Source organism: Myotis myotis, unplaced genomic scaffold, assembly GCF_014108235.1.
Source record: "Myotis myotis isolate mMyoMyo1 unplaced genomic scaffold, mMyoMyo1.p scaffold_m19_p_3, whole genome shotgun sequence".
Taxonomy (NCBI): Eukaryota; Metazoa; Chordata; class Mammalia; order Chiroptera; family Vespertilionidae; genus Myotis; species Myotis myotis.
This window is the reverse complement of record NW_023416335.1, coordinates 184,998,238-185,015,908: the sequence shown is the minus strand read 5'-3', so window position 1 is coordinate 185,015,908 and position 17,671 is coordinate 184,998,238. Positions and strand designations below refer to the sequence as shown.

Sequence of the window (17,671 nt, the reverse complement as noted above, 5' to 3'; positions counted from 1 at the left end):
TATTTTCATCATTAATGAAAACATACTTTAAAATTATTTTGAACAATGAGAAAAAAATGATGAAAACTGTAGTTGTTGCTTTAAAATATAATCAAGTTTCAAATGTTTCCTGAAAACTGAACCCATTCGTTCACATAAAATTAAAAATAAATTGATAGTCTTTGCATAATTGACATTCACCTACCTTGTCTAAGATTACCTTGAATATGAATTCCCCTTTGTTATAAATCTTTACCTGTAAATGTTGAAATATCACCTTTTCATGTAAGTTGAGCATCTCAACAGAAGATGATTTTTTCATAATCCAAATCCTACTTCACTGCTGTCTATACCACTATACAGATATCATCTTCTACGTATGTTACCCCCTTTATATTTTGGGGGGTAACATTTCATCCTCCCACCTAGAATGCCAATTCTTAGAGATGGCAATTGAACATCTCACACCTAACACAGTGATTACACTATGTCAGGTTTCCATAAATGTTTATTGAAATGAAATACCCTTGCCTTACTCAAGATTTTATCCTAAATTTAGAGATATGTGTATGTCCTTTATAAGCACATATATGCTAGTTCCTTTGTACATTTAAGTGACTTTACCTAAATTGCTGCTACGGTTGCATAATTAATCCCTTTTACAGCACACATTTTTTTGTTTGTTTGGGTTTTTTTGTTTGTTTGTTTTTTGGTAATAGCATATTTCTACAGCCATCAGCCATACTTTACTACACAGTGTTTTTCAAAATGATATTAAGGCATTATTCCAGCTAAAAATGCTCTCTGAATCATCAAGGATATATTAAATTATTTTCAACTTGGCTACAATATTGGGTAATTGTGATAATTCAATATCTCTTTATCCTTCTTCAGATAAACCTACCCTGGATTCTGTTGGGGAAGCATCCTTCTTCATTTCTTAGTCCTTGTGTTTCAGAATGACCTCCACTCCTGGCTGAGAGAGAAAGGTTCCCAGGCTCCAGCCAATGAGGTCATCATGGAGTCATTCATTGAAGTGACAGTGATTATGCAGCATACTTTCAAAACCAATAAGAAACAAAATATGTCTAGAAAAACATCCCTGTTTTTCTCTTATGACATTTAAAGTGGAAGAATGCAAGGTGAATTTATTCCAATATCATTACAGCAATAAGAAAAAATGCCTGTCTTAGAAACAGAGAATTGAGCCAAAAGATACAAAGAAACCAGGTTATTTCATCATTTGAACCTGTGTGTGGTTCATGTCTCCTACAGAAATCAAAAACCAAATTTTCCTACTGCTCAATGTGGCAGCATGTTTACTATATACAAATGGTTAAATAATTGCAATATTATTATTATTATTTTTGGTTTTGTGGTCTTAGGTATTTTTTCCACAGCGTTTTAGTGGTTTTGGGCTTTGACTATCTTTGACAAAGTCTGTTGGCTAAATAGGTCTAGTTATACACCTGTGAGCCTTTTTTCTATCTGTCCCAATCTATAAAATACTTACTTATTGCTGGTAGGCTCTGGCTCTAGTCACTTTTTAAAAACCTATTGACAGCTTCAAATGCTTAGTAAGCATTAAAGGCATTTCCATTCTACATCAATATCTCACTACTTAATCTTTTTTTAAATATATTTTTTATTGATTTCAGAGCGGAAGAGAGAGGGAAAGAGAGAGACAGAAACATCAATGATGAGAGAGAATCACTGATTGGCTGCCTCCTGCACGCCCCCTACTGAGGATTGAGCCCACAACCCCTGACATGTGCCCTTGACCGGAATCGAACCTGGGACCCTTTGGTCCATAGGCTGACATGCTATCCACTGAGCCAAACCAGCTAGGGCAACACTAATTAATCTTAACTCTAGAAATAGACATGTGACTTTGATGCAAGATAGACCTAGGGATGCCTAAGATCACTTTACAATTGGAAATCGTGACTTGGCTTTTAGTGGAGATGAGAGCACTGGATCATTACAGTGTATTGAAATCTTTCATACCCTCAGCACCAATTCATTCTATTCTTATGTATAACACCAGTATTTAAAAATGACCATTGCTCCATATTCTTACCAATAATAAAATCAACATTTACCTTGCAGGAGGTCATAATACCCATGTTATATCAGATGGATTACTTCAGATAGGCATTGCCTATTAGTCAGTGCTTTCCAAAGAAACAGAACAAATAGGATATATATCCAAAGGTAGTTTTATAATTTTTCATGTGGAAAATAATACAATAAAAATAAATTCTGTGTTTCTCCTACAACTATAAACCTATTTTTGCTACACCCTGCGCGTGTGTGTGTGTGTGTGTGTGTGTGTGTATATATATATATATATATATATATATATATATATATATATATATATATACTAATGCAATTATGGAGTATTGAAGCTGGCAAGTGAAAATGTGTAGTGTCAGCCAACAGGCTAGAAACCCAAGGTAGTGCCAAAACTGCAGTTCAAATATGAAGGCCATCTGTTTGTGGCATTCTCTCTTGCTCAGGGAAAGTTAGTTTAGTTCTATTGAAGCCATCAGTTGATTGGATGAGGCCCACCCACATTATGGAAAGTAATATGCTGTATTCAAAGCTCACTGATTTAAATGTTAATCTCATTGAGAAAACGCCCACACACAGAATAATATCTGACCAAATATTTGGCATTATGACCCAAACAAACTGACACATAAAATTAACCATCACGGATTTGATAGTAAGATCATGAAAACTTTAGCATAAAATTTACTTAACGTAGCTTATTTCATATTAGTGGTGACTTCTTTTTTATATTTTTATTATCTACTTACATTTACTTACATTTTTAGTTATTTCATAATTCAGTTTGCTGTTGACCCTGGTCAACAAACTGTCTTCTTTAGCAAATTTCAAAGTTTTTTTATCAAATCAACTCTGGGTTTAGTACACAATATCTGTTTTTCTTTCCCAAAGTAATTCCTGAAGTAACATCACAGAGATTAACACCACAGGAGTCTGCCCTAAAATTTCCAAACAAAGAGTTTGTGGTCTTAATAGGCTAATACTTGTTGAAATTTTAAAAGGGCAAAATCTTATGTTGAAAGTATATCTTATTTTTTTTAAGTTTACACATCTTAAAGAACTCACAAGCATTTAAATTTTTAACTTTTTCACAAGTCTAGTTTCACTACATTTCAACCTACTTTAAAGACTGTATTAAAAATAACTACAGTGAATTGAACATTTTCCATGTAATAATTTTCTGTGTTGATTACCTTTTACTACAGGAGAGCTTTGATGTAACAGATAGGTATAAACATCTAAACATCTAATATCAAGATCTCCTAGAGAAATGATTGCTTTCCTGGTGATAAACAGGTTTATCAAACTTTTATCAAAGTTCAAGGTACAGTTCAAGACCTCAAAAGAAAATTGTAACTTCCAACCTTATGGAGTTGGATTTCCTGTTCTAGGACTATCTTTTAATTTCTCTCCCTTTAATGCAATCTTTATTATATCTTCAATTGCATGATCTTATGCTTTGAAACAGTTTGGAAGAAACTTTCTAGGAAATAACTCTACCTGCTACACTGACTTACAGTATTTCCTCAGTCATATCACATCTGTGATGCCACTTAACACCTGCACCGCACTTATATTGGTGAATTGCGGTTGTCTGTTCTGTGACTTAATGGCATAGAATATACAGCATATGTTGGTAATTCTTTCGTAATATGTTTGAAAATGTGCATGCAAATGAATCCTCCTCAGGTGCAAGAGCATGAATTATAGTGCAATTAACAATTTGAGCTCACGCCTGCTTTAAATACCACGTAGACTTGTGTTTTAATTACAAGGTATGCAGTGAGACCACCCAAAGTCTCTATTCCTCATGTAGACTAAAGAGTTGGACAGAATCCAATTCTAAGTTTTGAGCCTTGTTTTCAAGGACCAAGCATTTGACATTTAAGAAATAAAGATTCTTCTTATAGACAACTCAACTACCTAAGTAATTAAAAAAATAAAGATTATTTATTTTAAATAACAGAAACAGAAAATTAAGATTGATTATTGATTGATCATAACTATAATAGAATTTTAAAACTAGAAATTATTAAATTCACATTTTTGACTCAACTATTTGTTGAATCTGTACCTCTTATTTGTCTAATTCAATATGTCTGACCTGGATTACAGAAATAGTTCTGTAACTAGTTTTGTCAATACTATTATTCATTTCTACCACCACTACTTAAAAGTTATCATTGCTCCATATTCTTACTAACAACAAAATCAGCAGGTTTCTAAATATTTGTCAGTCTTTCAGAAATATTGCTGTGGTCTTAATTGACATTTCTCTAATACTGATGTTTTCACTTGATGATTGGTTAGTCTTTTTTTTACTTGTTTGTTTTCATTAATCCTCACCTGAGAATATATTTCCATTGATTTTTAGAGACAATGGGAGGGAGAGGAAGAGACAGAGAAAGAGAAGCATCAATGTGAGAGAGACACATTGATTGGGATTGGTTGCCTCACACACACCAACCAGAGCGATAGAGCCTGCAACCGAGGTATGTGCCCTTGACCAGAATTGAACCTGGGACCCTTCAGTTTGAGGGTTGACCTTCTATCCACTGAGCCAAACTGGCTAGGGCATGATTGGTTATTCTTATTTCCACTTTCATGAAATGCCCACTGCCAATTTGTCCAAATGTCTTTTTCCACTTTCAATGGGGGTGTTTATCTTGTTGATTTGATTTGGGGAAACATTTATGGCATACATACTAGTGATTTTATGGTTATATTAATTGCTAGTAGTTTCTCCCAGATCCAACCTCATCATTTAATTGTCTTTATGAACTCTTTTCATGAAAAACAAGGCTTAATTTTAATTTAGTAAATGTATTAATAATTTCCTTCATGGTATATATTTTGAGATTTCAAATACAGAATAGTTTCTTAAACTGAAGTCCTAAAGCTTATTATCTTATTTCCTTCTAAAAGTTATAAAATGCTTCTTCTCATCTCTCATTCATAAAAAATCTTACAATTATCCATGTAAAAAATTAACAATTATTTATATCCAACCATACAACAAATTGGAGTATACTGTCCTTTAAATCCAAGAATATCATGGCAATTTAAAAAGTAATCAACCAATCTAATTTAGTTTTTTTAAATAACCTCATGTAAAATTATTGCAGTCTTTACTAGGATCTTTGATAATATAAGAAGCTCCCTAAAGATGTCAAATAATCTAATCCTTGCTTAGCATGAGAGAATCTTCCCAGTTGGAACATGCAGTTGTCTGGCAACCAGCTAATGACTGATGATGATCAGCAAATTAGTAGATTGGCCAATATGTTCACAACCTAATCAACTTCTTATTTACTGACAGTTGATATCCTCATTCAAGCCTGTTCATACATTAAAACAGGTTTTTAGAATTTTGTTGTTGCTCTTTGGTTGTTTTTTTTTTTAGCCTCACAAAGTACTAATTACTGCAAGACATAAACTTTTGCTAGTGAAGAGGGATCTAAACATTCCAACCTTTCCACATTACCTGGAAATATGTAATCTAACCTGTTTCCCCAGTAATTCCAGTTATCAAAGCTAAAAACCTGAGAATCACCCTAAAATTCTTACTCTATTATATAGTCCAAACTGTTCCTATGTTGGTTTATTTCCCCCCTTTTTTTCATCTCTTACATCTGTCTCTCTTTCTCACTAGCTGTTTGCCTACGTTTAGGTCCTCATCAAAATAAACAGCACCCAAACTGATCTTCCAGTGTGAGAATAACTCCCTTTCCCCTTTCCTTCTCCTCCATTTCTGTAAAATGAATATCCCTCTTGTTCACCATGCTTCAGTAGGTTTTATCATCTACTCATACAATGTAATGTAAATCCTGTGAATAATCACTATTTATTTGATATTTATAATAGTCATCAATTTATTTGCCTGTTGAGGAAAATATTAAAGAAATAACATATTTATCTTCAATGTTAATAAATATGTAACATTTATTTATATCTTTTCATATAAAATGCACTTCAGTATTTAATAGATTTCCATAATAACCAAAATACAGGTGTGTTTTTTCTGTCTTTCAGTCCTTTTCCTAATCCCAGGACAGTTTTGAAATTCAGGTATAGTGAATATGAATATAATTAAAAACTCTCTAAATATATTCAGTCACTTTTATAAAGTTGTTGTTAAAGCCTGCCACTGTGCTTTACATTCTGATATAAGATATTGTTATACGCCGAAACCGGTTTGGCTCAGTGGATGGAGCGTCGGCCTGCGGACTGAAGGGTCCCAGGTTCGATTCCGGTCAAGGGCATGTACCTTGGCTGCGGGCACATCCCCAGTAGGAGATGTGCAGGAGGCAGCTGATCGATGTTTCTCGCTCATCGATGTTTCTAACTCTCTATCTCTCTCCCTTCCTCTCTGTAAAAAATCAATAAAATATATTTTAAAAAAAAGATATTGTTATACATAAATTTTGAAGTGTTTGTTAATCTTTGTATCCAAAAAATCATTGTCTGAACCCATCCTTTGTGTAAAGTATAGAGAAGGCCCACTCAGGGTGCTAGTGGTGATCAGTTGTGAGGGCTGGTTTCCTCCAGGCAGGGTTTTAAGTGAAACTTTCTACCCTACAAAGCATAGAATGTCAATGATGTAGAGATATGAGCAGTAACATTTACTATGAAAAGCTGAACCACAAGCTGAAAGTGAGAGAGAGACTGACTCAAAATAAGAGCAAGAGGAAAATACAAAGATAGAGAGGTTTCAAGTTATCCATATTTATTACTAATAATATTACTAAAGATTGGCTCCCTGTTTTGTGATTACATTAACATCTAATGAACTCTATTAGTTAATGTACACATTGTTGCTTTAGAAGAGCAGCAACTTGCTAAATTATGCTTTAACAACCTGAAAGACTTACTTTCCCAAAAGTATCAATTTGATATCAGTGATTTAGACACCAAGCTCTGTAGTATCATAACTGTGAAGTCTTGAATTCACCTAGATAGGAAATATCATCCTAATGCCTGTGATCTATAATAGTTATTAATTTCTGTTCGGTACATATGACACTACCTATTCTCCCATGTCAATGTGGTTGATTTGCATGACACTTATAACAATGACAGAAATATTACGGAAAACAAGAAAAGTTAAAAATTATTATTTTAAATTTTTTTATTTCTGAACAAAAGACATAAAATTAACAAGAAAAATGACATGGATGATGAAGTAACTGCCTTGTTTAAAAATCATGACACTAATGAAAGGGATGAAAATGGTTAGAGGAAAAGAAAGTATAACCACAGTGATTACTTTAAAAAAACATTAAAAAAATTATAGGCCAAGGAAAGATTTCATTTCAGCTCCAAGAATTATAATTTATATGATTTGAAACTGTAATTTTTTAGATCAAGCATACTTGATCATTTCCCTCATTTGTACTTTTTCTGCATCTTTGCCTGATACTTTTTATCATTTAATTACCTTATCAATCATGTTCCCCCTTTAGTTCTCAAGCACTATTGAAAATCATCTTCAGAGTGTTGGAAAGCAAAATTGATTTTCTCTTCCTCCTCCTTTTCTTTTTTTTTTCTTTTTATTTTTCAATCAGCAAAGACTGAGCTCAATATATATCTGAAAATTATATATTCAGTTTTAACAGAGTGGTTAAGTGTTTATTAAGCCCTTACCTTTCTAGCTTATAGTTGTAGGAATCCAGCAGAAGAAATATAATTAAAAGAACAAAAATTAAAGTGATATATTGAAGCAACCAGAAGAAATTGAGCATGCCTCTAGTGGATTCACTTTTTAATTACAGCCAATCAAGGACAAGCTAACAGGGAAACTCAAGACATAAGCGGTCTCTCTCTCTTTTTCTTTCTCTCTCTCTCTCTCTCTCTCTCTCTCTCTCTCTCTCACACACACACACACACACACACACAGACACACACACACATACACACACACACACTTAATTATTCCACAAAATCCCGGAACTCATTCCTGGGTGGTTTCCTTTGATTATTCACAATCATACAAAGAAATAAAAGAAAATGAATTTAAACACTTAATGTAGCCACTAACAAATGTGTTATCTTTTTCCTGTGGCTATTTGGCTTTGAGAGATATTTATTTTGATATTCTGACAAGAAAATTTTCTAAAAATATGTGGAAATCATTAGTTTATTTATGTGGTTTGCTTCAACAAATATAAACTCTTTTAAGAATACCAGAAACTATGCTAGATGCTAAAGATACCTCCCCAAAATGAGTATGTCAGAGGATCTGCCTTTAGAGTACTATGATCTCATGTGTGGTACCTTGGAACAGAAAAACAGACATTAGGAACAAACTAGTGAAATTCAAGTAAGTATTGATTTTAGTAAATAGTGATACAGCCATGCAGCACATCAAGCTATTTCGGTCAATGATGGACTGCATATATGACAGTGTCAGTCCTATCCTATATAATAAAAGCCTAATATGCTAAGTGTCCAGTTGTCCGTTCAACCAATCAAAGCGTAATATGCGTAATGATATGTTAAAACTGTTCAACTGCTCTCTATGATGTGCACTGACCACCAGGGGGCAGACAGTTGACTGGTTGACCAGTTGCTATGACATGCACTGACCACCAGGGGGAAGATGCTCAGACCAGGTAGGTTAGCTTGCTGCTGGGGTCCGGCTGATCAGGACTGAGCTTGATGGGCTGGTCACACTCTGGAGCCCTCCCATGGTCCTTCCCCAGCTGGCCAACCTCCCATGTCCCTCCCAGGCTCTGATCATGCACCAGAGGGGTCCCTTGGCCTGGCCTGTGCCCTCTCACAATCTCGGCTGAGGGACCCCCTCCCCCCAAGTGCATGAATTACATGCACTGAGCCTCTATTAAGATTATAATGGAGCTGAAAAAGTCCTAACACCTAGTGACATTATAGCCACCATCATGCCATAGCACACAGCACAGTACATCTGCCTACAGTATTCAGCACCATAACATGCTGTAAAGGCTTGTAACCTAGAAGTTTGGGGTGGCTTCTTTAGGGTTTTCTTTATGTAATATGTCTTCTGCAAATTGAGACAATTTACTTCTTTCCTTCCTATTTGGGTGCCTTTTATTTCTTTATCCTGCCATAAACTTTATCTTTTATATATCCCCAGAAAAAAGTCTACTGGATAAATTTTCTTTGTTCAAAGAAAATTCTCGCTTCACCCATTATTTCAAATCAGTTTACACCTGAAAAGGAGTGAAAATAAAGTGAGTTATCAGCTGTTAAAGTGTGTATACTTTTTTTGTAATATATTTAAAAATATATTAAATAACATGTATACTAGTTATTTGTCTATTGTCCCTAAAAATCTTATGATACTGGAATTGGGGTCTACAAACTAGATCATTAGATTCCCTTTACAGTTAACTTCTTGTTAAGTTGTACCAATAAGAAGAACTAGAAATAACTTGGCCAGCAGGAGACTGGAAAAACACTTGCTTCTTTCATGTCCCACCACTGTTGCTGCAGCAGCAAAGGCAGTGCCATCTTTTAGTTTCCTTTGACACTCTCAGCCCCAGTTATGTTATGCTGCTTCTGAGATCTGAGGAAAAGCCACCCAGAAGCTTCTTTCCTGAGCTACTGGGTCTATCTATCCTTTGGTCCATCTAGCCTTCAAGGTAGTAGCAGATTCTTACAGTTACTAATGTCTAGGTTATCTCAAAATCCCTTTAAAAATTTCCATCTTCAACTAACTATGCAACCAGTTGCCAAAAAGACATCCTCCATGGGAAATGGCCAATGTAGTTACTAGTTTCCAGATCACAGATGATCCATTTTGGTAATTTCTGCATTCCCTCATGATTTTAGATACAGCTTTTGAACCACTGGACTGGGGTGATTGAACTCATTTTCCTAGGAGAAATTTGTTTAATGATACATCAATGGGGTAATGAGGAATGCTGTCTTAAATTCAAGGGTATATGGTGAATCTCTTCAACTTCCATCCAATAGTAAAGTTAACAAAAAAATAGTAACTAAACAAAAGGGACATAGACTAGAAAAAGGAACAATGAAGCCATAAGTTTAGAATGAAATCTTGTGCCAAGTTGGACAAAAATATAGAGTCAGAGACACGGTCAGGTGGTTCACGTGGTTGGAGTGGTATCCTGTATAGCGAAAGGTGACGGGTTTGACTCCCTATCAGAGCACATTGCCTGGTTGTGTCTTAGATCCATGGACAGACACATACTGGAGACAACTGATCATTGTTTCTCTCTCACATAAATGTTTCTCTCTCTCCCTCTCTCTTTCTTTCTCTGTCTATCTTTCTCTCTTCCTGTATAAAATAAATTAAAATTAGAGAGTCAGAGAAAGACTAATACCATATAATCTCACTTATATGTAAACTCTAATGAACAAAATAAACTGAGGAACAAAATGGAACCAGAGGCATGGATTCATGGAACAGACTGACAGCTATTAGTAGGGAGGAGGGTGTGGGAGACTAAATAAAAGAAGGTGAAGAGATGAGCCAAAGAACATATATGCATAACCATAGGCACAGGCAACAGTGAGGTGACGGCCAGACTGAAGATGGGCTGGGGATGGGAGGAGGTGGGCAAAGGAGGGGGAATGGGGACCCCTGTAGTAGTGTTAGCCCTAAAAATAAAGTTAAAAAATATAGAGACAAACTGCTATTTCATCCTTTGATTGTTATGTACACATTTACTAACATTGACTAAAATTTGTCTCTCCTTCACATTGCCTTAATGATCTATATACTAGTGACCTGGCACACAGATTCATGCACATTGAAAGGAAATTAATTAGAAGGTGGCTGGCAGGGTGGGATTGGGTGAGATGGGCCAGACACGCCCTGCAGCCAACCTCCTTCGGTCCCTGCCTGGCCAGCCACACCTGGGGTGGTGCCATGGCTTGAAGGCTTCTGAGGAGTAAGAAGGGTCCCTCTGTCAGGTGGGGTCCCTCGGCCTGGCCTGAGGGGATCAGGCCACAACCAGCTCTCTGACATCCCCTGAGGGGCCCTGGAGTGTGAGAGGGCACTCTGCAAAGTTGCTATCATACAGTGTGTAGAACGCAAAAACAAGTGTACAGTAAACCAGATTCGGGGCCAACAGTGCCCCAGCAACAATATAACCCATGACCGAAGGTAGAATCACGCTGCCCTGCAAGGAATCGAGCTCCCTCCTCTCTGGTTTCGGGGTGCATCACTTGAGAATCGCAGCTGCCAAGTCATTGCAGCTCAGCAGGTCCTGCATTGAGCGTCTGCCCTCTGGTGGTCAGTGCATGTCATAGCCACTGGCCTGACGGTCAGATACTTAGCATATTAGCCTTTTAAAGCCCTCTTGCAATCTGGGACCCCTTGGGGAATGTCACAGAACTGGTTTCAGCCCAATCTCCGCAGGCCAGGCCGAGGGTCCCCACTGGTGCACGAATCCTGGGTTACTGAATATTCTGCTAGATCTGTGTGCAAATGAAAATATAATTAACAACACTCCAGGGAGAATGCCCTGGATACAGTGACTGCTGGACTTAGCATTTAATATTTTTAAAGAGACAAAAAACAAAAACAAAAAAAAACACCTTCACATAAATGAAAAATTTTTGTGCCATATTAGGAGAAGCATTGAGTTGCTACTGGTGCTTTATGAAAGCTTAAATATGCTTAGAAAGTATATTGATGCTGAATAACCCAAAGGATGAACTGTGCTAACTCTTTTTTTCTTTCAACTCCAAGCCTACCTTTCCATACTCGGCCTCTTACAATAGAACTGGAGAAGGTAAACTCTCTTGACATCTCAGTTCTTACTATATTTTTTAGTGGGGAAGCATTAGGAGGGGATTTACTAGCACATGGAGCTTGTAAGAAGCTCCCACTCTGATTCTAATGACTATTAGTACTGCTTTAGGAACAAGTTCATTCCATTCCCAGCTGAGGACAGGAAATGCTACACACACTGCACCTTCACAGAGGCCAAGCACCCACCATCCGTGGTGAACCAATCACCAGGAGTGTCAGGCTCCTCTCAGCTGCCTAAGCTCCAGGTATGTTGTGGTCCCTTCTTTGAGTTGCCAGGTTCTAGGTCACACTTAATACCTTCTGTTATTTCCCTCAGTCTTAAGAAGGTCAGGTGCTTCCTTCTGTAACTGATATCTGAATTTTCTCAGTATCCTGAAGGGTCCTGACATCTGGCTAACCAATTCCCTGTTTGCAATAACTAGCATGGTTTCTATTTTGTTTGACAAGAATTTGACCAAGTATTTTCTAATGTTTCCTAAAAAATAACCTCTAATATAATTTATAAAGGTATGTGTTTACGTCTAATTCGATGTAAGCACACAAAAATATTTTTAAAATATTACATCTGGAGAATGAAATTGTGCGTGGTTTTCTTTCCCAATATTTTCTAAATTTTCTACACAAGACAGCCTCGCTTCCATAAATGGGATGCAGTTTAAATGATGATAATATCATATTAGGTGTTAGGAAGCAAAATATTCCTTGTTTCTGAGTATTGGACATCATAGGTCAGTAGTTCACAAAATACTCTATGGATTGCATTTTCTGGAAACACCTGGGATGCGGGTTTTTAAAAAGTATATGTCAAGTTTTTCTCCAGACCCAGTGTCTTTGGATTAGGGTTAAAAAATCTGAATTTTAACAAGGGCCCTGGGTGATTCTTATGCATATTTTGAATTTGAGATCAACCTCCCAAGGGTTGCCCATTTCCCCCTTCTAAGCAAATACACAGTTATCCTCAGGAGACACATCTAACTGTGGACTTGACATTTTAAGGGAAAAACAAGTACAATAAATGTATTACTAACTCACTTCCATTTAAACCATTTGTCACTTTATTGGATACTCTTCATTTCCTCTATAAAATCTACTGTGTGGTGCACCCAGTGCTACTCTGTAAGACACTGTTTTTTACTACCACATGTATTTTGGCTTTGACAGTTGAATTAGTTGCAAGCCAAGAGACAGGTTGTTTTCATTCAAAATGATATTGTTGAAATCATAACTAAGTAAAATATGAGTGGGAAAATGAGTTATTTTAATGATAACGAAGGAGAATTTTTGAGGAAGTCTACATAAAGTTGAGTGGCTAAGAGGCGGATCTAAAATCAGGTGTAGGAAAGTCATTAAAAATAATAGGTGGAGAACAGGGGCTTTGTAGTACAGCTTGATGTCTGGTATTGAGATCCCACCTACTTTGTTCTTTCTCAGGATTACTGCAGCTATTCAGGGTCTTTTTTATTCTAGGTGAATTTTTGGAGAGTTCGTTCTAGGTCTGTGAAAATGGACACAGACAACAGGGGGGTGAGGGCATGAGTGGGGGGGTGGGGGACATTGGGGGATAAGGATACATATGTAATACCTTAATCCATAAAGAAAAAATACATAAAAAAAAATAATAATAATAGGTGGAGGAGTCATAAGATCTAAAGAGATATTGAATTTTACTTTATAATTTCCTTTAAATGCACATTCTTTGTTTAAAAATTCAATATTGCAGAACATATATAATGACTGTTGTTTATAAGGGGGAAAAAACGGGGCATGAAATCAAGAGTGGATTACAATAAAAGTTATGGGTTCTTAGTCCAGAATACTAGAGAACAATATGTGGTTTTATTTCAAGGTGTGGATGTATCTTAATAATGTAACAACTAATATGACCACAAGTGTGTTTACTGGCCGAATATCAGCCTTGCTTCTAATGCCAAACATCATCCCCATTGTATCAAAGTCTTCATTTCTTGTTGGTCAATCTTTCACTGGTTGTTAGCTGTTGTAAACATCTAAAATTAATGCAAGCACAATGGCATGTGATTGCAGAGTGAAACTACAAATCTTGTAAAAAATGTAAGAGTTCATGTAATTCCTCTATGTGATGATGGAGAACTACATTAATCACTGGTAATAATTAACTGCATTAAAACTGGTAACTATTAATTAATGCAGTTAAATATAATTAACATAGTTAAATGCATATTAATGTAGTTACAAGTACTGCTGCATTTTGTACTGGTAGGAAAAGTGAAAAAAGTCAACAAGGATTAGAGATGGGCTCTTCAAAGAGCTTGATTGGAGAAGACAGACTTTATGGAAATTTGACAAGCACTGGATTTCTTTTTATGATCATGTTTGAAAAGTTATGTTATTTTTACAATTATGGTACATATTTATTCTTCTAAATTAGATTTTCTTTATTAAGTTAGAAAAGTTGGATATGAAGTCAAAACTAATTTCCTTGTTATTTTTTAAATTCTTTGTTCATTTTAAGATAAAGAATATAGTCATACTTATAACCTAAATTTTGTTAAATATAAAATAGATATGTTCCTAAATTTAAGTTTTCCTTTTCATGATACATTTGTGAAAATGTTTGTCAATATTTCCTATAATTTAAAAAATTTGAAATAAATTTAAGTGGTTGTAGTGTTTATTATTAGACTCTATAAGAGAGGCATCAAACTTCCAAAAGTCATGGATCTTGAAGCTGAAGAATGAATGTGAGAATTAGTCATAAGAAATGCAAGCGTCACTTTTCCTCTTTTAATGGCCATCTTCTTCTAATATACTTGCACGAGGTCTCTGCAGCTCTAAGTTGTTTCGCTCTCAACTATGGGCCTCTCATAAATTCACTGCTTATCAGGTCTGAACTTATAGACTGAAAGTTCCCTCATTGGTTGTGGTACTTACTATGTCTGTAAGATACTACTGCTTGGGTACTGAATGTGGGGCAGGCTATCACTCCACTTACATTTGATTTCCTCTTTACTCTACCAACAAAATCACATTGATACACCAAGGTTGTAGGAATCGTATAAAATAAGTGAGTGAAACAAGTTAATGGAAAACATTCCCACTATCTCAGGCTACACAGGACCTCTTGTTATAACCAGACAGGAAGATGGAGGTGCTAGTCAGTCACTGGCAAGCAAGGGTGATAGCGAATGCTTTCTCATTAGCTACAGTGGAATACACTATGCTGCACTGTGGGAAACAGTGTAGAAGATAATGTGCCATCTCTTTAGCACTTCAAAGGCACAAAACCCATTATTCAGATTCCATTCCACTTTGAGACCATCTGAATTTGTGAAGCTCCAGTGCATTTAATAGAGGCCGTGCTGGGTAAGTGTGTGGTTCCTGAAGGCACACTGCCCGAGTTTGAATACTGGCTCCCCTAAAACACATCAATGTAGTCTTAGATAAGTTGCTTAATCTCTCTGTGTCTCTGTTTCTTCATCTGCAAAATGGAGATCGTCTGAATGTCAACATCATAGGTTATTGTGGATTAAATTAACACACATTAGCGTATTATAGAGCTTTGAAGTGTATGTCAGATGACACTTCATACAGGTTAGCTTTTATTATATGAGTATTTAGTTAACCTGTTTGATACTCCATCATCTTACCAGAAAATGGAAATACTAATATCCAATTTACTGTAAATATTTAATTAAATGTCAATGTAAGCAAGAACACGGTGGATGCATATAAAATAGGTGAAAACTCAGAATTATGTCTCTCCCTCAATGTCCTGAGGTTTGCAAGCTTTCCCTTGAAACCAGTTACCATTTCAGGGAGCAGAGTGGCATCATGGGAACAGACCCGAGTGACTGCCACAAAGGAATTGCAATAATTTTAAAAAACAATTTTAATTGAATATGAGTAAGACACTTTTAATTGGCAAATGTAAGTTCCTATTGTCTAATCAAAACACAGCCTCTAGAAAAGAATTGTAGTAACAGACAGTAATAACGCTAAAGTTTTCCTCATCTTGATTATAATATGTAAACTTTGATTTCATTGTTAGAACAATACTTGTAGAGTGAATGTTTTTTAATTTTATTTTTTCCATCACCATTTATCCATTTATCCTCTCTCTGCCCTCTTCCACCTCCACCCCCTTCACCCTCAATGACCATACTGTTGTCCATGTCTATGAGTTCTCTCTCTCTCTCTCTCTCTCTCTCTCTCTCTCTCTCTCTCTCTCTCTCTCCCCCTTTTTTGCCCAATCCCTCCACCTACCCTCAAACTACCCCCCAAGAGCTAATGCATTTTTAAAAGAATCATTTTGTGTGCTTTTTATTTTTCTGTATAAATTTAATATGTAATAGGGATGCTATTTAATAATTTGACCATATAACTTGGTTTACATCTTTGAAAGTGTGAATTTCTATTAGTACATTCCTGGAAAACAAGAAGAAAAAGACATGTTACAGTGGTAGGCTAGCAGAATTTTGATTTGTTTTTATGCCTTCCTGTCTTCATGGTGCCATATGAATTTCATTTCCAAAAGCCCAGAATCTTAGCAAAGTGTTTTTTCCCAGTCATTTTGATGCTACTGTTTGGTTAAATGCTTCAGGTTTACTTATACTTTTACATTCTACAAGGGGCATAGTAAAGCTCTATGTGATAACTTTCAGGCTGAAATACAGAGACAGCATTAATAAAAGGATGTTATGTCATCTGTGAAGCAACAATTGGCCTTAGCCATAACTCATTAAAGTACAGCATTTTGTCATTTTCTCTGATATTAAAAGATATCCATAGGCATGTAATTGATAGGTTTAATTTGTGCTGGGTACAGTGCAACAAGCAAAGCAATGATTAAGTTTGGATTTTATTAGTTGGACAATGGACTTTGCTTAATCACAAATATAGGGAACTGCTGAGGTTACAGAATTCCCTCTTATAAAAGAGAATCATTTTTTAGTAGCAATTAAATTTTCTAAGCTGTTCATTTAGAAAGACTCATTCTTCATTTGAATAAGGCAGGCAGTCTTTCTAAAGAAATAATAAATTCATTTAACTCACACACGACACTAAAAATTACAAAGACTGTGCTATTACAAATAGGATTATTACTTTCTTTTGTTTTTATTTTTACTTCCATCGAACTCCTGTGCTGCCAGATTCTCTTTGAGGAAATGAAGAGGCAATTTACTCTGTGGGGAAATGCAATGATAAGTTCAGGAATGCCTAGTATATGAGAATACTGCTTTGTCAATAATAAAATCTCTAAATCTAAAGCTCTGAGGATGACCATTCTCCTTGCATTTCTGATCCCAGAGGCTGGTAAACTATCTAAGTAGAAAATACTGTTGTGAACTGTAGACAATATTAGATAGTCATCACATACACATAGCTTCAACACAATTCATTATAATTACAAGTTACTAAAGACTAGTTGGAAGTTTCTAAGTAGCACATGTTTTCATAATAGTAATGTGCTATACTAGAATGTAGCATATGAAAATTACACATTGAAAAATTAATTTAACTCTTTCCACATTCAGCAAAGAAATCAGAATGATATAATAGAGAAAAACATCATCATCAAAGATGGACTTTACAAGGAAATGAGAGGTTGGGAGGATTTATACTTATGTCTAGAATTGGTAAATCATGTGTGGACTTCAACACAATTTGCAAAGGTCTAAATTCTGGAAATGGCTCTTGTGAAAGAAATATAGCATGGTGATTTGAAGCCTGGACAAAAACCCCAAAATAAATTTAATATTTCACCCTAAAAATAAGAAAAAGGAGTTAGCCTTTGAGTTTTAAGACCCTCCAAACATCACTAAATTAATGTATAATTATATTTTGTATACAATTATGAGAGCATAGCAACATGTTTAT

At 35.6% G+C, this 17,671-nt stretch overlaps 1 long non-coding RNA gene across 5 annotated transcripts in view; it reads left to right on the top strand.

The window, feature by feature from the left end:
* Nucleotides 1-1,653, top strand: part of LOC118651323 — a 32,011-nt gene extending 30,358 nt beyond the window's left edge. For 2 of the 5 annotated variants that reach the window (XR_004966191.1, XR_004966190.1), the window contains exon 5: nucleotides 1,638-1,650. This is a non-coding gene — a long non-coding RNA (uncharacterized LOC118651323). Of the gene's footprint in view, nucleotides 1-1,637 lie in introns of all 5 variants that reach the window. The other 3 variants (XR_004966192.1, XR_004966188.1, XR_004966193.1) reach the window with 3 other exon arrangements.
* The last annotated feature ends 16,018 nt before the right edge of the window (nucleotides 1,654-17,671 follow it).